The 20,315-nt window shown below is 44.0% G+C and overlaps 1 protein-coding gene across 1 annotated transcript in view; it reads left to right on the top strand.

Moving 5' to 3' along the window:
- The first annotated feature begins 5,230 nt into the window (after positions 1 to 5,230).
- TRAK1 (trafficking kinesin protein 1) overlaps positions 5,231 to 20,315 on the top strand; it is a 135,213-nt gene continuing 120,128 nt past the window's right edge. The window contains exon 1 of the mRNA XM_065752758.1: positions 5,231 to 5,407. The gene's annotated coding sequence lies outside the window, so the exon portion shown is untranslated. The remainder of the gene's footprint in view (positions 5,408 to 20,315) is intronic.

The following is a 20,315-nucleotide window of genomic DNA, read 5'->3' as shown; positions in this document are numbered from 1 at the left end:
TGATTTAGTCACCTTGTTTTTCTGGTAAAAGACTGCTCTCAATACGGTGTCAGCTCTATTCAGCGGTCCTTCTTGAATTTGTTAAATAAATTCAAATGTTGACGTTTCAGCATTGTATGCTGATGATATCTGGGAGTTGCAATGATTTTTCTAATTATTTACTTCTTCCTTTTGGAAATTTGTTTTCCTCATCAGAGAATTTAAACTTTTCACTGTGGAAACATTATTGCAAAGCAGACTTTGCCAACCTGTTTGTTTTCCTGGCGAGGCAAAAATTACCAGTGGTCTCTTTTATAATAACAGTGCTGCCAGTCTTGCCTCACTGGATCAACCTGTAAGGTCACCAGTTGTGCACGTAACGCACGCTTGTGTTCTCTCTTTTTCCATTATGGTACTTTGTTTATGTCTAAAGTTTGAGAGAGATATATAAGATAATCTGCAAAATCCAATACCACCCCAGTTAATACCCTTAAGGGTAGGCATAGTACAATCTACTTCTACTTTCTCATAATCATTGTGTTTCCTTGGTTTCCTTCTCTGTACATAACACTGAAGTAGAAAACAACCTCATCTTATTTTTAATTATTAAAAATTAATTACTTAAATTATTAACTATGCTTTATTTTCCTATCTATTTCAGTGTCCAAATTATTCCTTGTTCTAACACTAGAGACTGTGTAAAGCAGATGCTTTTTACTGGTTGAATTACTTTCATCAGTTGTATGTATAGCATGTTGGGAGGACATCTCATTTTCTTCAAACACATACAGCAGCTTGGACTTGTGCAGGAGTCAAATGCTTTGTTACTGAGTTAACAGCTCGACTGTTTCAGCAGAAAGCAGTGGCTTTTAGGTTGCACAGTCTGAAGATTCAGGCTGTATACTTAGGATAGCCTTTACATCCTGATTAGAATTCACAATGTCTTGAAGGGTATTATCATTATTCCATGAAGTAATTTTTATTTGACTTTGCCTGATGGCATTTTTTTTCCCTTTTCTTCCAAGGTGCATGCCTGGTACATTTATTATTACCACACTATCTTGCATTTAATTTCCTCTTTATTTTTCTACTTGTCTTTGCTTCTAATGATGATTAGAGCTTTACCAACTATTTATTCCAATTGCATTTCATTTAAGCTGAATATGTGCAAACCCCCATTCTCTGAGTCATTCTTTGCTTTTTCAGTTTTTCTTTAGATTGTATCTCTTATCTTATTGCTTTATTTTGCTATGATTACTACATATGATCCTCTGTGCAGGATATTTTTAGTGAATTTTCTTGTTAAGATCTTTCTGCCTTCATTTTATTTGTTTGGGACAGTTTGTGTGTAAGATTTCATCTGTAAGTTAGTCTCTCACTTTGTTTGTGTTCTTCAAATTTTATGTGTCTGCTCTACTTAGGTCACAGCTTCACTAACACTTCAGACTAATGCCATAAGCTGGCATTGCTCCTGAAAAATGCAGGAGTAGGAAAGAAAATTCAAATAGGGAAGCTGCTGAAGAAGGGGTAAGCATTAGGGCTGACATGCCAGCTGAAAGAAGCTTACAGCTCTGAACCACAAAACCTTTTCTGCTGATTTGATTCTGGGGCCGAACAGCCCCAGCTCTCTCAGCCTGTCCTCATAGGAGAGGTGATCCATTCCTTGGATCATGTTTGTGGCCCTCCTCTGGACACACTCTAACAGATCCATGTTTCTCCTGCACTGAGGACTCCACATCTGGATGCAGTACTTCAGGTGAGGCCTCACCAGCGCAGAGCAGAGGGGCAGGATCACCTGCCTCACCCTGCTGGCCACACTTCTTTGGATGCAGCCCAGGATATAGTTGGCTTTCTGGGCTGTGAGGACACATTGCTGCCTAATGTCTAGCTTGCCACGTAACCCCAGGTCCTTTTTCACAGGGCTGTGCTCCATCCTTACATCCCCCTGTTAGTGGGGGTTACGATGACCCACATGCATGGCCTTGCACTTGGATGTGTTGAACCCCATGAAGTTCTCCTGGGCCTACTGCTTGAGCCTGTCTAGGACTGTCTGGATGGCATCTGCTCCCTCCGGTGTATTGACTGCACTACAAAGCATGGTGTCAATGCACTGATATTTTTGACTTTTACATGTCACTCAGACAACTTGCAGAATTCTGTGTTTTGATAGATACTCAAGTAGAAGCAATAGTAATAGCTTTACAGAAAACAGAATTTAAACAAGGAAAGTTGTTGTATGGGCAGAATTATACAGACATTTCCTTTTAGATCCATCAGAGGACTTAGAACATTACTTAGTTCATGCTGATATAAAATAAGCATGAGAAATGGGGCCAATAACACCAGGTGTCAGCAGAACAAAAAGAGGAAGCACAGCAATTCCTTTCCTCTTAGATCCACTACAGCTATTGAGATACGTTTGCAGGATATTATTCAGTGATCTTTTTTTTCAGACCATTTATACCTGTTGGAATTGGCTTGTTCTCCACGATTAAAATCATCCACTGGACAATCATAGCTACAATTATAATCTTCATCTGGCAAATAAACCAGAGATTTTCAAATGCTTTTAAAGCAATATTGTATCCTGTAATTGTTTTACAGGGACTGTAAAATAAGTTGTAGAGACAGCAAGTGAGGAATATGCAAGGAAAACATCAGCGTGTTGAGTGTACACTGAAGCCTTCATAAGCAAAATTAAGAATGAATATGATAAATATTATATGGCAATCAAGAATTGGCTTCAGAATTACTGGACGGATGAAGTGAGACAGCAGTAAGAATGCAACACAGTACACTCATATGTACTATGGCACAATACAACAAAAAATCATAAGGAGGATTTGGTGCAGCAGCCCACAGACAACTGCTGCCATACCCTGTGGCCAGCACAGATATGCACCACACATGCAAGAGGTTGGAAATCCCTTAGCTCCAAGTTCTCGACCCTGACATGCTCCCTCTTGGGTAGCTGCTGAGATTCCTCCTCAATCTTCTCTATGTGATACCTGCTCTCCCTTCTGTGCTGGGCATCACATCAAAATATGTGGTAATTTACATATTGTTGGGACATTGTGGATAGGCAAATATACAGTCCAGACATGGTAGGATATGGTATAGACAAAAAGTACTGCTTTAAACATGAGGTCATCTGGTCACAATACACAGAATAGTTTCATAATGAGAAAAAGGCATAAATCTACATACTGTTGTGCAGTTCAGATTTTCTTCAATCATTTCTGAGAGTAAAGCTTACTAAATAGTTGTCGTTAATATTCTGCATATGCACAGACTAATTTGTTTTTCAAATCTGTAGTATTCAAGTAAATCCATTTACCACATTTGGAACTACTTAGCCTGTGATTCATGAAATAATTTCAGTTTCTTGCAAATCGGTTGTACATTAAACATACACATTTTAAAATAATATATTTATTCATAAACAAAAAACAAGGATTGTCTGTTTTGCTTTTGTTTAAAATGTTGTTTTTTAACACACAAAAATCACAGCTGTGTAAACAACACCAAAGATGTTTTAGTTTAAAAGCTAGTGCTTCAAAGAGCTACACAGAAGAACTATAATGGACGTTATAATGAAATTTTAACTCTCTAAGTTAAAGTTTCTTCTTGTGTATATACAGTGCACATCACTGCTATGTCTCCCACTGTTAAGGACTTGTGTGCACTCTAATAGGACCCTTTTCAGTCTCAGCAGTCCATCTCAAATCCTTGTCCCTTACAGATAGCACACATCAATTAGATCTTCTCTGCCAGAAGTCTGCAGTCGTGCAGACCTGTTTCTCTCCGCTGCTGCTGTAGATCTTCATTCACTTCTCTACTTGGTTTTCTCTCTCTCTTTCTATCTTCTGTGTTTTTCAGCACTGGTTTTGGGTTCTAGTGCCATGATACTTTTGCTATGTACCCTCCTCTGGCTTTGTGGAACTGAAAGCTCTTTTTTTTTATTATTATTTTTTTATCACTTACCAGTTTATCTTCACTTTTCTTCTGCTTTTCACTGATATTCTTCAAAGCATGGAGTAAGCTCTGTTCCTCAAAACCACTTCCCTTTCACCCTACAGACTACCTCATGGTCCAACCCAAGGGTCACAAGCATAGAAGACTGAGCACAAAGGAAGCAATGCAGCATGCAAGTGAGGGTGAGAAGTAGAGAGGTACTGGTTAGGGTGATGCCCAGACATTATATTTCCTAGCAGTAGCATGAAGTTCCTATTTTTGGGATGAGTTGTTTTGAGAAGACTGACATGATGGAGGAGTGCAGTGCTGCCAAAGAAACGGTCATATTTCTCCAGCACATGCAGTTTCTCCTCTTCCTTTACGCTCCCTCCTGATACTTACACGATCTAAAGGTGAATCTACTTGTTTCATTAATTTGGTGGAAAACACAAAGAAAACATTGGTTCTGTCACGTTTTTGGACTGAATGATGACTCGAGCCTTGGGTGGTAGGGGCAGCCCCAGGAAAACCCAGCAGTGACTGCATGGCTCCTCCACAAAACAAGGGAGAGCAGGATGCTCCCCTTAACAGTTCCCCCTTTTCTGTGACCCAAGCTCACCCGTCTGTGTTTGCACCTGGGAACCATTGGGCCATTTCTTCTTATGGGTTATCCAGAGTCGAACCTGAATCCACGTGTACTTATTTGCGGTTAACAAGCATCATGTGCTTCATGATCCCTGTCATTAGCACCGCTGCAACGTTCCTGCCTTACAGCCGCAACCTCAAACACAGCTCTGTAAACATTCTCCACCAGCATATAGCTCGGCGAGCCGATCCCGTCTGGTTTGCTTTGTTTTATGACCCTGTCGGTGGGACAGCAGACAGAAGCCCTTCCCCTTGGAGATTTTCTGGCATAGACGCATCTCGCCCTCATCCTGCAACTTTCCGCCAGGACACGGGCAACATTCCGCTCCCAAACTCGAACACCCATTCGGAACGCCTAACCTCCACCACGACCCTTACTCCCGCCTCGCTCGCCCCGTCCCCCGAAGTGGGCGGGCCGCCCCTCCCCGCGGCAGGGCTGGGCCATGAGCTAATGGCCGCCGGGGGTTGCGCTGCGGCCGCCCCACGGTGCCCGCCCACCGAGGACGCGCGCGGCCCGGCTGCATGCCGCCGGCGGGAGGGGTTTGCGGCTGCGGGCGCCGTGCGAGAGCGTGCGGCTGCAGCAGCGGAGAGAGTCGGGAGCGGCGGAGGGCTCATGAGGCGCCGGCGGGCGGAGGGCGAAGCAGCAGCCGCAGCAGCGCGCCGGCCCCAGCAGCCCCCGCGTCCTGCCCGCGCCGCTGAGGGGCCGCGGGCCGCGGGCGGGCCGTGAGGGGCGAAGCAGCCCGGCGGTGGCCGCCGCCGGCAGCCAGGCTCCCCCCGCCGGCGGGGGCGCCGTCGCCCGTGTCCCGCCGCCCAGGGGGCCCGCAGCGGGGTGAGTGCGCGGGGAGCGGCTGCGGCCGGTGGGGGGAGGGGGGACGCGGTGACCGCAGGTGAGCGAGCGGGAGACGGAGGCGAGCGTGCGGGGCCCGCTCCCTCGGCCGGGCGGAGAAGTGGGTCGGCGGGCGGGACGTCGCGGTTCCCTACCCGCAGCACCGGCGACCTTCACAGCCGGCTGGCTGGGGGCGGGCGCCGGGCTCTGCTGCCTGCGTGCGCCCTTTTGTCCCCTCCGGCCGCTGACAGGACGGGGGCGGTCGGGTCCAGCTGCTCAGCCACGGTCAGGGATCGCTTGCAAAAGCGGATCTGTAAATTATTGGCAGGTACAGTGCTGCCGCCGTCAGCCGGGAGGACCCCCCTAAGAGAGGGAGCTTTCCTAGCGGCTGGGAACGACTTTAATGTTGACTCGGTTTCCTTAGTGTCGAGGATTACAGATAGTTTTCAGAGATATACTTCTGTTTAAAATGACTAAAATATTCCGTTATATTTTTAGCAACGCTGAGGTCTCAGTGTCTTCTGATTTGCAGCTGGCCGCTCTGAACTTCGTGTTTAGATGAGCTCACGTTATGTGTAAAATTAGGAAGCAGGAGGAAATGTACAAGGAATGGAGCATCTGTCAGCGGGTGGGAGGCCAGACTTCTCCTGCGCTTGCAGTTCTTTGTGAGAAGCTGCCGTGTGGACACTGCCTTGGCAGCTGTAGCCTTATTTGAACCTTTCAGTCCACTGAGATTAAATCACGTTGTAAAGACTTTTGGAGAACAACAGTGACAAAACCCCCCAGAACAGGAAAAAAAGACAAACCAAACCAATTCTGACGATCAGGTGCATACTTTACTGTTGTTCATGGTTTCATGGGTTGTGAGTGAGGCCCTTGCTTCTGTCCATACTGGAGCTGTTTAATGGATTGGAGCTGTGTCAGGAGAGGGTCAGAGCGGGGTTAGGGACAGGTTCTGGGCCAGAGGGCAGTGAGCATGGAACAGGCTGCCCAGGACAGTGAGTGTGGCCCCAAGTGCTGGAGGTCAGGGAGCATTTGGACAATGCTGTCAGAAATGGGACTGAATTTTGAGCGGTGCTTTGTGGAGCCTTGGGTTGGACTCAGTGATCTGTATTGGACCCTTCCAACTAGGGATATTCTATGATTCTAGGTTGCTTCTGTTAACAGCTCTTGTGGAGCTTCCACAAGTAACGTGGTAGGAAGTGTGTTCTTTCCCCTCCCAGAAGCTGGTTGCACAGAGCTGTGCCTTCTCTTGGGCATTATAACCTGGTATAATTTGAGCCTAAAGTCAAAGATAAGAATAATTTTAGCAGCACATATGGAAAAGATATTAAATCATGATTACAGCCATTTGTCTTCTATTTCCCAGTAAGCCTCATTGTGGAGGAGGAAAAGCAGAAGTGTAAATATCCCTAAGGGAAGGCAGTTTTCAGCTTTTAGTGTGAGCCACTGTGCTAAAAGGAGCCCAGGTGGCTTAATGCATGGACAGAGTTTGCATTTCTATTGAAGTAAAACAAAAGTTTCTGTCAGTTGCATGCATGAGTTCTCTCTTGACAGAGAAGTTAACTGCGTGGTGGATGACTGCAGTAGAACGAAATGTTTGGATGTAAGGCGAAAAACCCAGCGAGTCAATTAACAAAACTCCTTTGATAGTAAGTAGTCAGTTCTAGAGCATGGGTTAGTGCAGCAGTGTGTTGAGGAAGTGTTAATGTCTTTTCGTGCATATGTACATGCATTTGGTGTTCCTTGTTTGTTATGTGTATGCATAAAATCTCAGTGAAATGTGAAGTTGTTGCTGCAATGCCTGATTGCTGGACTGGTTTAATCCAGAATTCTGGCTAGTGAAGCAATACTGGCATGTGATCTGCCAGCTTTGCCGTGTATTTTAATGGATGTTAACTTGGCACTTTATCAGCTTGTGACATGCAGATGAGAGTTGGTCCAAGAGATTGTCTGGAGCGGTTTGGATCCTGCCTGCAGATTCCTGGTGGTGTTCTCTGCTGCAGCCCCCAGCTGAGCTCCTTGCTGCTTCTCGTGTTCTCACTCCTGTGGCAGTGCCAGCTGCTTTTGTAGCAGTAACTTTTCATAGCTTTTCCACATCCTCTAACAGTTTTCTTTTGCATCCTGAAATATCTAACCAATCCATGTAGGGGTAGAAGAGTGAGATTAGAATTGGACAAATTAGGACAAGTTAAATATTTTTGCTTTGTGTGTTCTCTTGATCAAAACCAATGTTTTGTACTGTTTTAACTGTATAAGTATGAAGCAATTACAAGGAAAAAATGCTGAAGCTTCCCACTATACCTGCTATGGTAGTACATTAATGCAAGATTTATTGTTTTTGAGTAGCTTAGAAAGCTTTCTCTGAATGAGTGCTGTTGAGGCAGCATCTGCAACACTTAAAGGCAATAAGTTAAAAACAAAGCTTTCACTCTCTGATATCTGTATACATTTTTCTTAATGATTTCCTATGTTCTTCAAACCTTCCCATGGGAGAGGGGAAGGAATAAGGGGGAAATAAATACGTAGGTTACAGGTTTTTTTTTCTTGCTTTGCTTCCTTGATTTTTTATAAATGCATTTCTTTGCTGAGTCCTTGAAATATTTTTCTTTGTCACCCACAATTGGTTTAGCACTCCTGCTACTAACATCAGAAATAGCATTTGTATCATGCTGTTTGTTCTGTTACCTGGATGTTGTACGGTGTGTAGTACTCGGGGTTAATGGAGTGTTTCCTGTTTGTAAAAAATGTTATCTGCTTCAGATTTTGGAAGAAACACCTTTCCTTCTGTCCCAGTAATATACTGTTCTGTTAACAAAAGCCAGTGCTTCCTCTAGCAAGTCTCCAGTTCTAGGCCAGCAATATTGTTGGTGGGACTTCTGTAATAACCCCATTTTAATTCTTACAAAACATATTGGTTGCTTTTGCGTGCTGCTTATTTTCATAATACTTTCATATGAATGCAATTTCAGACGTAGGAAGTCTTGTTAACCAGAACATGGAATTAGGAGCTGTGTTTTAGCTTGTTGATCTGGGAATTATGACCAATAGGCCTTTTTTTGTAACTGATTCTGTTTCCTTTCTGAGCTATTCTTGTTTCCAAATATACAATAAGTTCTGCTGCTGTAGAAAGCTTAGTGATGTCACCACAATCACTATTAAGGAATAAATGCATAACTCTCAGATTGCATGTAAAGTAACCAAAGGCATAGTGCCACCTTTGAATGAGACTCATTTCTGTGTTGTGTAAGGGCCATTAAGAGGTATAGACTCCAGTAGCAACTGTTTGCCAAGTGTGTCATGGTTTTATGATTTTTGGTACTGGTATTCCACATCATAACATCATGTAGTGCATTTAGAGTTAAAGAGTTAATGCTCCAGCTCCGTGGATCATCGATAGTTCCAGGTATGCCTGTCTCAGAAGAGAAGAAGAACTCCATTCCCCAGAGGACTTTGCGATGCTTTGCGTTCTTACGTGTTTATGCTCAGAGGGAAAGATAAAAACTGTCTGCGGTCACGGGACTCGCTCTTTCCTTTTGGGATGGACTCAGCAGTGGGTGCTCGCTGCCGTCCGCCTTCAGCGTTAGCGTAAGGCCTTCGGTTTATCGGACACTCTCTCTTGCTCATTTTATTTGATTTATTAGCTTTAATTCCGATTATATTGTATTATATTGTGTTATTTTGCTTTCCGATATCTTATTTAGTAAATTAGCTTTCCTCCTCAGATCGTTGCCGCTGTTTTGTTTCTAGGCCCATCTCCCTTTTCCCTTTCCCCCTTTCCCTTTCCTGGGGCGTGGGTCCCCTGCACCAATCGTCACGGAACCGGGCCGAACCTGCCCGTAAACCGTTGACATTTTTGGCGCCCAACGTGGGGCAAAACCAGCTGCCTTAGCCGAGCAGAGACATACTTTTAGAGTGAATCTCTGTCTCTTGTTAGCAGGCTTATCTGTACTGTAGGTGCTGTACGGCAAAACACGACCTTGAAGTCTGGGCGTACTGCCAGTTGTCCTGGGATATTTGTAAACTTTTTGGGTACTGCCAGCTAGTTTTAGAAAAGAAAAAAAAAAAAAAGCTTTCTCTTTTTAAACTGGTCTTAAAGGGACTGCATTTCATCGGTTTTTCCCTTGTAATGCTCAGAACGTACTGGGACTTAATTAAGTTTGCCAGTCTGATCCATGGAGCTTGGTCTCTATATGATAAACTAAAAACACTGATGGACATACCTACCTGGCTTTTGTATACGATGTGGCATTCTGTTCCAGAGGGAGTAACTCCAGATGGAGTTGCTAACTCTATGGAACTTGTGATTTTTAAACAGACTCCTGGCCTCTCCTTTGAATTCATTATGCGTTTTCTGAATGCCCATCCAATGCTTGTTATGATTGTGGTGTCAGTCTTCCCGAATGTACTTTTACTCAGTATTTGTATTTATAATATTTTGAGAAAACCCTCTCCAGAGCCAGAGAATACTGACTGGCAGGGAGTTTGGAGGGACTTAGGAGAGACTTTAGAGAAATGGGCATCACCGGTGTCATGGAACTTTTCTCCTGAACACCTGCAAGATCCTGAGGACTTAAGCAAATATTTGAGACAGGGATGTTGCGGCTCAAACAGATCTGAGGAGGCCCAAATTATTTGGGGTCTGGCTTATGCTTACCGGGCCTTATTCAATACTATCCCAGAGAGGCATAGAGTTTCTGAAATAGAGCGAGAGAGTCTCCGAGCCGAAAGGGACAGTCTCCTGATCCAGAAAGAGAGTCTTTTAGCTGACAATCAGACTCTCCAGTCCAATCTAGATGCTCTCCAGGCTGAGAGAGACATTCTCCAGACTGAGAAAGATGCCCTCCAGTCTCAACAAGAAGCTCTCCAATCCAAGAGAGACGCCCTCCAGACTGAGAAAGACGCCCTCCAGTCTCAACAAGAAGCTCTCCAATACGAGAGAGAGACCCTCCAAACTGAGCGAGATGCCCTCCAGTTCGAACTCAACAACCCTCAGTCTCAACAAGATGGTCTCCAATCTCAGCAAGATGCCATCCAGTCCAAGCGAGACACCCTCCTGTCTGAACGGTACTTCTTCAGAACTGAGCGAGGTACCTACCAGCCACAATAGCCCCTGCCCCCCAGCCAGGTGGGGGAAAGGGATAATAGAGTGTATTGGACTGTGTGGATTAGATGGCCTGGCACATCAGAACCACAAAAATATAAGGCCCTGGTGGACACTGGTGCACAGTGCACTCTAATGCCCTCGAGTCACCAAGGGACAGACTTAATCTATATTTCTGGGGTGACTGGGGGTTCCCAAGAGTTAACCATGTTGGAGGCTGAAATAAGCCTCACTGGTAAAGACTGGCAAAAACATCCTATTGTGACTGGCCCAGGGGCTCCATGTATACTTGGTATTGATTACCTCAAAAGGGGATATTTTAAGGATCCCAAAGGGTATCGATGGGCCTTTGGAATAGCTGCTGTGGACGCAGACAATGTTAAGCAGCTGTCTGCTTTGCCTGGCCTATCAGAAGATCCGTCTGTTGTGGGGTTGCTCCAAGTGGAGGAGCAACAGGTACCGATTGCTACAAAAATGGTGCACAGACGGCAGTACCGCACCAACAGGGATTCCTTGCTCCCCATTCATAACCTGATTCGTCAGCTAGAGAGCCAGGGAGTGATCAGCAAAACTCACTCACCTTTTAACAGCCCCATATGGCCGGTGCGTAAAGCCAGTGGAGAATGGAGGCTGACGGTAGATTACCGTGGCCTGAATGAAGTCACACCCCCTCTGAGTGCTGCTGTGCCAGACATGCTACAACTCCAGTACGAACTGGAGTCAAAAGCAGCCAAGTGGTATGCCACCATTGACATTGCCAATGCATTCTTTTCAATTCCTCTGGCCACAGAATGCAGGCCACAGTTTGCCTTCACCTGGAGGGGCGTCCAGTTCCAAACCTGGAACCGTTTGCCCCAGGGGTGGAAGCACAGCCCAACCATTTGTCATGGGTTGGTCCAAACTGCATTGGAACAGGGCGGTGCTCCTGAGCACTTACAATACATTGATGATATCATTGTGTGGTGCAATACAGCAGGAGAAGTTTTTGAGAAAGGAGAGAGAATAATACTTCTGCGAGCTGGCTTTGCTATCAAGCGAAGCAAAGTGAAAGGGCCTGCACAGGAAATTCAGTTCCTAGGTATAAAGTGGCAAGATGGACGTCGTCACATCCCTACAGATGTGATTAACAAAATCACTGCCATGTCTCCGCCCACTAGTAAGATGGAGACCCAAGCTTTTTTGGGTGTAGTGGGCTTTTGGAGAATGCATGTTCCAAACTACAGTCTCATTGTGAGCCCTCTCTATCGGGTGACGCGGAAGAAGAATGATTTTGTGTGGGGCCCTGAGCAGCAGCAGGCTTTTGAGCAAATTAAGCAGGAGATAGCCCGTGCTGTGGCCCTGGGGCCAGTGCGGACGGGACAGGATGTAAAGAACATCCTCTACACTGCTGCTGGAAAGGAAGGTCCCACTTGGAGTTTGTGGCAAAGAGCTCCTGGAGAGACCCGAGGCCGACCCCTTGGATTCTGGAGTCGGGCGTACAGGGGGTCTGAGGAGCGCTACACTCCAACTGAGAAGGAGATCTTAGCCGCGTACGAGGGGGTTCGAGCTGCTTCCGAAGTAATCGGTACTGAAGCGCAGCTCCTCCTGGCACCTCGATTGCCAGTGCTGAACTGGATGTTCAAAGGAAAGGTTCCCTCTACCCATCATGCTACTGATGCCACTTGGAGTAAGTGGATTGCGCTGATTACACAGCGAGCTCGGATGGGGAACCTCAGTCATCCAGGAATCCTAGAAGTGATCATGGACTGGCCTGAAGGTAAAAAGTTTGAAACAACACCAGCAGAGGAGGTATCACGTGCCAAAGAGGCCCCACCATATAATGAACTACCAGACAATGAAAAGAGATATGCCCTGTTCACAGATGGATCCTGTCGCATTGTGGGTAAGCACCGCAGATGGAAATCTGCTGTGTGGAGCCCCACACGACGAGTTGCTGAGGCCACTGAAGGAAAAGGAGAATCAAGTCAATTTGCAGAGGTAAAGGCTGTCCAGCTGGCCTTAGATATTGCTGAACGAGAGAGGTGGCCAGTGCTTTATCTCTACACTGACTCATGGATGGTGGCAAATGCTTTATGGGGGTGGTTACAGCAATGGGAACAAAATGGTTGGCAACGGAGGGGTAAACCTATTTGGGCTGCTGAACTGTGGAGAGACATTGCTGCCCAAATAAAGAATATGGTTGTAAAGGTGCGCCATGTAGATGCTCATGTTCCTAAGAGCCGGGCAACTGAGGAACAACAAAATAACCATCAGGTAGATCGAGCTGCCAAAGTTAAGGTGGCTCAAGCAGACTTGGACTGGCAACACAAGAGTGAATTATTTTTAGCTCAATGGGCCCATGAGACCTCTGGCCATCAAGGAAGAGATGCAACATATAAATGGGCTAGAGACCGAGGGGTGGACTTAACTATGGATGCTATTGCACAGGTTATCCATGACTGTGATACATGCGCCACAATTAAACAAGCCAAGAGAATGAAACCTCTTTGGGGGGAAGGGCGATGGCAAAAGTATAAATATGGGGAGGCGTGGCAGGTTGATTATATCACCTTGCCATGATCTCACAATGGTAAGCGTTATGTGCTCACCATGGTGGAAGCAACGACTGGGTGGCTTGAAACATATGCAGTACCCCATGCTACCGCCCGAAACACCATCTTAGGGCTTGAGAAACAAGTCCTATGGTGACACGGCACTCCAGAGAGAATTGAGTCCGATAATGGGACTCATTTCAAAAATTCTCTTGTAAATACTTGGGCCAAAGATCATGGCATTGAATGGATCTATCATATCCCCTATCACGCACCAGCTTCTGGTAAAATTGAAAGGTACAGTGGGTTGTTAAAAACAATGTTGAAAGCAATGGGTGGTGGAATATTTAAGCACTGGGAGAAGCATTTGTCAGAAGCCACCTGGTTGGTCAACACTCGAGGATCCATCAATCGCGATGGTCCTGACCAATCCAGCTCTCTACTTACTGTAGAGGGAGATAAGGTCCCTGTAGTACATGTAAAGAACATGTTGGGAAAAGCAATTTGGGTCCTTCCAGCTTCTGGAAAGGGTAAACCTCTCCGTGGAACTGTTTTTGCTCAGGGACCTGGGTCCACTTGGTGGGTGATGCAGAAGAATGGGGATGTTCAATGTGTACCACAAGGAAGTTTGATGTTGGGGGAGTGCAGTCGGTAATTCCATGTATATACATATATGTGTTGTGTGTGTACTTAATGCATGTTAATCATTGTTCTTCTATACATATATATACCAAACATGATGTAGTGATGTGGAATAAGGGGTGGAATGTCATGGTTTTATGATTTTTGGTACTGATATTCCACATCATAACATCATGTAGTGCATTTAGAGTTAAAGAGTTAATGTTCCAGCTCCGTGGATCATCGATAGTTCCAGGTATACCTGTCTCAGAAGAGAAGAAGAACTCCATTCCCCAGAGGACTTTGCGATGCTTTGCGTTCTTACGTGTTTACGCTCAGAGGGAAAGATAAAAACTGTCTGCGGTCACGGGACACTCTCTTTCCTTTGGGATGGACTCAGCAGTGGGTGCTCGCTGCCGTCCGCCTTCAGCGTTAGCGTAAGGCCTTCGGTTTATCGGACACTCTCTCTTGCTCATTTTATTTGATTTATTAGCTTTAATTCCGATTATATTGTATTATATTGTGTTATTTTGCTTTCCGATATCTTATTTAGTAAATTAGCTTTCCTCCTCAGATCGTTGCCGCTGTTTTGTTTCTAGGCCCATCTCCCTTTTCCCTTTTCCCTTTCCCCCTTCCCCTTTCCTGGGGCGTGGGTCCGTGGGTCCCCCGCACCAATCGTCACGGAACTGGGCCGAACCTGCCCGTAAACCGTTGACAAAGCGTCTTTCAGAGCCATTGTAAAAATGTAATAAATAGAATAAATACTTTCTAGTCTCTATGCACATCCGAGTTGGAGGCAGCTCACTTAACATAGTCGGTTTTGTAATTCTGGGACTGTAGAACTGGTTTGTGATCTACCATGCCTGTATAGTGAAGGTACGTGTTTCTGAGTCATGTTTGTGTCATTGAAATTCCATGAGCAATACCATTGCCTCCTTGGAATGCTGCAGTTGTGTGGAGGAGTCAATTCTCTGGAGTCAGTTGTGAGATTGGGGTAAATGGGAGAGAGAAAAACACGGAAAACTAACTTTTTGTTAATGTAGGCCCCCTGAGATGCCACTTGCTGTCTGATTTGAAGCTTGCCTGTTTGGTTTGGTGGAAATAACTGTGCAAGTTCACAAGCACTCATATTTTACTTTATAGTGATTAATGTGATGTCACCTACATTAATTTCAGGAGTTCACTGTTAATATTCTTTGTTTAAAACTGTCCTTTATTCGAACTTTGATTCACCATTTGCATTGATTACAGTGCAAAAACTCATGCCCTATAGTCATCCTGCTTACGACTGTCTGAGAGGCTTATTGATAGCACAAACAGATTAGCTAAGAGACTTAAATTCTATTATGTTGGCAGATTTGCTTTAGTTAAATCAGTTAGTGACTGGAGTTGATTCTTTGCCTTCTTACTGCTTCTCTGGATGGGATTGTTGTCTAACCTTGCAACTTGCAATCCATTATTTGCTGTAAACCCAAACAATAGTGTGACTTGTAGCTGTCCTATTTCCTTGAGAACTTATTATTTTTTTTTAAGTATTCTGATGTACAGTAGAGCTCTTTTGAGTTATAAAATAATAGAATAGCTTATGTTGGAGAGGACTTTAAATATCATCTAGTTCCAACTCCCTGCTGTGGGCAGACTTGCCAGTCACCAGTTCAGGCTGCCCAGAGCCCCATCCAACCTGACTTGAATGCCTCCAGGGATGGGGCATCCACAACCTCTCCAGGCAACCTGTTTCAAATTGGTTTTGCTTGCATTTACAACAGAACTTCAGAGCACTGCAGGAATCAGAGAAATAGAAGGAAATGTCAGAGGAGCTTAATGTAAAAGCTTTTTCAAAGTCTTATTATTGGCTTGTTGTGACACAAGACCATATTGCTGCCTTGCAGGGCAAGTTTTGCTCTGTCTGCAGATTCCCTTTCCCACCTCTTGTGGCACAGTGCTGGGAAGCAACTCCATGATTTAGTTGAGTTTTTCTTAAGGTTTCTTTTTAATAGGATTGTCTGTCTGATCTGACCCAATCCTTTGAGCAGCTGTGCATGTCTTAGCTGTGAGGCAAAGGAAGCAATAGGAGTAAGTGGCTGAGGCTTTGGAGTCAGGTGAGAAGGCCTTCAGTGAGCATAAGCTGATTGTGAAACTGCTACGCTCTAGGCTCTGGTATAATCAAAACCAGTTATGTGTTGGTAGGTGAGATTTTAGTTTTAATACTGAGGCTGACAGTAGCCAGCATGTATTTGTGTATCGTGAAATATTCTTAGCTCCTAACATCTGTATGAAGAGAAGGGAGAAATACTGAGCAGTTGAAGTTTTTTGGGTATATACATACATTTTCCTATGGAATGAGAATGTGCTTAAAAATTAATTTGGTGTTTTCACTCCAGTACATTTCAGTTCCATTTGCATTTCTGGGTTCTCTTTCCTCAGCAGAATGTCCACAAGTTCCATTCTCTGTTGAGAATGATGCAGTCCTCAAACTTAACGTGTTAGATGTTTTATTGTATGAAATAATACTAACTTAAAGGCCCATTTATTTATGCTTTATTCATATATTTGTTCTTAGCTGAATTCTCTGGAATTGATATCTGGAATTGAGCTAAATCCTCAGAATGGATAAGCAGTTTTTTCTTTAACCGGATTGTGACTGTCACCTTTTTTGAGTAATATAGAACTGGTTATCTGCCGTTGATTTAACTAACACCTGTGTAGGGAAAGGCAAAGTAGACAATATCCACTTCTCTCCCATTATTTAGATCTTTTAATCCTAGATGCTTATCAAATTGGTCAAGGGTGAGTTTCCCTTAGTGAATACATGTTGATTACTACTACTGACTTCCTTGTTATTCATGGGCCTGGAAATGGTTTCCAGGATGAGCTGCTCCATCACACTGCTGGGAATGCAGGTGAGGCTGGCTGGTCTGTAGTTCCCCTGATCTTCCTCCTTGCCATTTTTGAACATGGAGATGACATGATCCATCAGAAATCATCAACAGTGGCGTCACAGTGACAGCTGCCAGCTCCCTCAGCATTTGTGGATGGAGGGGGGGATTTTTTTTGTCTTTATTTGTGGTTTTTTATTTATTTATTTTCGTCAGGCTATTCAGAATAGTACTGGCCTATCAGAAGGAGCTGTGTTTCACCCTTCTGAAGCTGAAGAAGTTCTTTGCTGATGTATTCGTGAAAAATATTATAAAGTAAGAAGCAGTCCTGAAAATGCTGCTCAAAGATGTATAAACAGTAGAGGGATGCAGAGAATGCCCAAGAAGATTAGGCTTAAAAATGTCAGTAATCATTTATTTCTGTAGATACACTAGTTATGTAGTTTCCTAACTCTATTACTTAAAGGAGAGGGACCACTCCCCCCTCCTCCCGGGTGTACTAATGGCAGTGCTTCAGACAAAACAGGGAAAAAAACTGCTTATCATCAGTGTTTGGTACAGTTCATAATAATGCTACTTTGATTTATCCCATCCTTTAGTAGAATCCAGAGGTTTGGGAATATAGTGGAAATGTTTATAGCTGGCAGGGTGAAACAATGAAAGATGTGGATACATTAAAATAATTCCCAGCACCTCTTTGAGGCAGTGGGGTAGTTGTTGTAAGTTGTGATCGCTCAGCACACATCAGTGTTGCATGTTCTTATCACTTGTAACCCTTTTTAATTACAGGTGCTGGGAATGTCATACTGGACTTCAGTTTCATGCAAGTCAGGGCTTTGTGTGAATTATGGTCACAGTAGCTATAATTTGTTGTTCTAGAGAATACTGAAGTATGGTTGTGTTTGAGGAAAAGGTTATATTCTTAAAATGACTTCTTGTTACTAAGTGTCCATTGCTTGTGGGTAATGGAGACTTTTTCACTGTTTGCAGAAATGGAGCTGATGTTACTAACAAGTGCCCATCCCAGGAAGCCTAGTTGGACTGTTGAACACTCCACATCTGTATGCTTTGCAAGGAGGAGGGCACCTGCTCCGCTGCAGTGAGAAGAAGTGCTGCAGTTTAAATCCCTATAAAACATACTGTCTCCGAAGTACTTGTACAGTGAGCTGAACTGGAAAACTCCTGAGTACTATCAAAATCCTTTGACTGTTTTTTGTTCTGTTTTAGGCCTCTCTTAGAAGGAATTTCTTTCTGTGCAGCTCTGACTGTCTAGAGTCACTGTCTTTCTGAGGGTGTATAAACATCAGTGTAAGGTGATGAGGAGGAAATCAGTCGTTCTGATATTGTAATTTCTTTTTCTGAAACTTCTTCTGTAGCAGAGTAGTCACAGATTGCTCTGCATTCAGAAAGAAATGACACTTTTTTCTTTTTTTTTTTTTTTTTTTTGTGATACTACAGCAGTGGTGATCATTTCCAGCAAGGAAAGGAAGGGTTGCTACATGGAAGGGATAGTGATCAGTGTTTGCCAAAACGGTTGCTTTCTTCAAGGCCCTGATTCTGTAAGAAATTCTGGAAACCCGCACGTGTGAAGGTCACAGCAAGATCAGTGCTTTTATAGCTGCGTTTCCTGAGTGTTATGTAATCTCATCAGGTGGTAGATAAGCACTTATGGTTTGACCTGGTGACTTGTGACTGATCTGAGTGCTGTAAATTTCCAGTATAAGATGATCTAAACTGAAAACGCTGCTTCTGATTGTTTGAAATATTGGTAACCTTTGATTATTTTCATATTTCTGCCTTGGATATTAGTCCATAGCAGCTCTCTCAGAAATCGTGTTTTGTGAGATAATTTACTTTGTTAGAACAAGAAAACCAAGAAAGGCTAGATGCTATGCTCACCAGGCAGAACAGTCCTGTCCCAAAGTCCAGAGTAGTTTCTACTCTAATCCTATTGGGTATTTGTTGTGGTGTCACTTTTTTCTTTAGAGAACGTGAAGTTCTCTGTGTCACTTGTACTGATTTTATCTACAAAATGAGATTCATTTAGGATCTGTTACAACTTCCTTAAATACTATGTCCTTTTGCATTGCTCCAACATGTTCAACTTAAACTTCTAGTGAATTAAGAACTCACAGGTCAACAAAATTAATCTTGTCTCACTTTGCAAAGTATGAAGGGGTCAGCAAGATCGAAAACACTTGACCTAGGTCATTCAGGAGTTAGTGCTAGTACTAGAACTAAATCCGGTTCTTGTTCAAAGCCTGTCAGTCACTTAGACCAGTGTGCTGGCTTGCTGTGTCTGGTGCTAGCACTTTTGGACCTGTCAGAGTGGAGTGTCTGAGCCAGACAACCTCAGTGGACAAGAGAGCTACACCTGCATTTTCTTAACACTAGTAAAATTGGTAGTGTATATTTACTAATTCCTCCTAATTCAACAAAAATAAAATCTCTCTTGACTCGTCAGCTGCCTGTCGGTTTCAGATGACTGTTGGAATCATCTGGTTAAATGGAAATTGAAAGCACAGTCTCCTTGTGTCTCTGGAAGAGGTCATTACTTTCAAGTCTGGGATTAATGCTTGTGTAGATGTTGTGAATTCTGGCTGTAATGGTCACCTGGAGGTTCACCTCAGCCCTGGGATGCTGTAGGTAAGCGTGCACAGTGCTTAATGTGCATGTTGATGATTCCAGATTCCACCCCACCAGGGACTGCTGTTCTCTCAGCTGTCAAGGGTGGAAGATACACTGCAGCAGTGCCAACATGAAAATCCTCAAAGCTTTGTGTTAACTTTGGGAAGTGTCTGTCTAGAAAAGGTAAGAAGCAAATTCAGTAGTGATTTAGATGCTGGGCTCTTAAGAATTGTGGTGTCCTGACAAGGTACAGAAGCTGTAGAAGAGGGCATTCCTTCCTTTTTCCCTATCTGTGCTACTTGTTAAAACACTGATTCTTGTATGGCCTTGCTGTGGGCCAGCTCAGGGAGCTGAGTTAGTTGAAAACTGCTTTAAAACCAGTCTCTGTGTGTTTTGCTTTCTGCCCTTTTCACATTTCAACCAGGTATCTTTCATTCACAAACTCTAGCGCTAGTATGAGGAAAAAGGAGGGGTGGGAATACATAGCTTAGGGCAATAGGGCAGGAGTGTGCCTTCAGGACAGCCTATGCTGATGTGAGCCTGAGATGGCTGGGGTAGTGACTGCTCTCACAGCTTTCTGCCTCTGCTGGGAATAGTCTTGCCCTATGCTGTCCCTTCACTGCTTTGTCCTCACATCTCAGTGCTGACTGTTACCAGTACATGTATACTTTATATGCATGTGTGTTTGTGTATATATACATATATATACGAATGCAGAAAGCATCATCTTAATCTTGATTAGCAGAATTCCCCAGGGAAAATTGAATACCTGGTCCCATTTCTATTGTGAGGTAGTAGATTAGCACTAATTACCTCATCAAGAAAGCTGAAGAGGAAATTCCTGAGTACACCTAGCAGCAGGCTTATTGTTTTGATCCTATGACCAACGGGAAGGACTTGATGATAAAGACATGATATAACATCATAGCAGGAGAAATGAGTAAGAGGAAATAGGAGGGGCTGCGTGGTCAGGATTGGCTCATAGAGTAGTTTGTTATAGCAGATGGAGTACTGTGTTCTGTTTGTTTTTCAGACTTTTATCTGAAAAAGAGAGGATAAGCAGTTGTTTCAGTGTGGGTAATAAAAGATTTTTTTTACTTAGGAAACGCAAAGACTGAACAGCTATAGAATACCTATTTCTAACTGCAGAA

This window comes from Cyrtonyx montezumae, unplaced genomic scaffold, assembly GCF_038088225.1.
Source record: "Cyrtonyx montezumae isolate F1298 unplaced genomic scaffold, pur_monq_1.0 scaffold_8, whole genome shotgun sequence".
NCBI lineage: Eukaryota > Metazoa > Chordata > Aves > Galliformes > Odontophoridae > Cyrtonyx > Cyrtonyx montezumae.
This window is presented reverse-complemented; position numbering and strand designations above follow the sequence as displayed.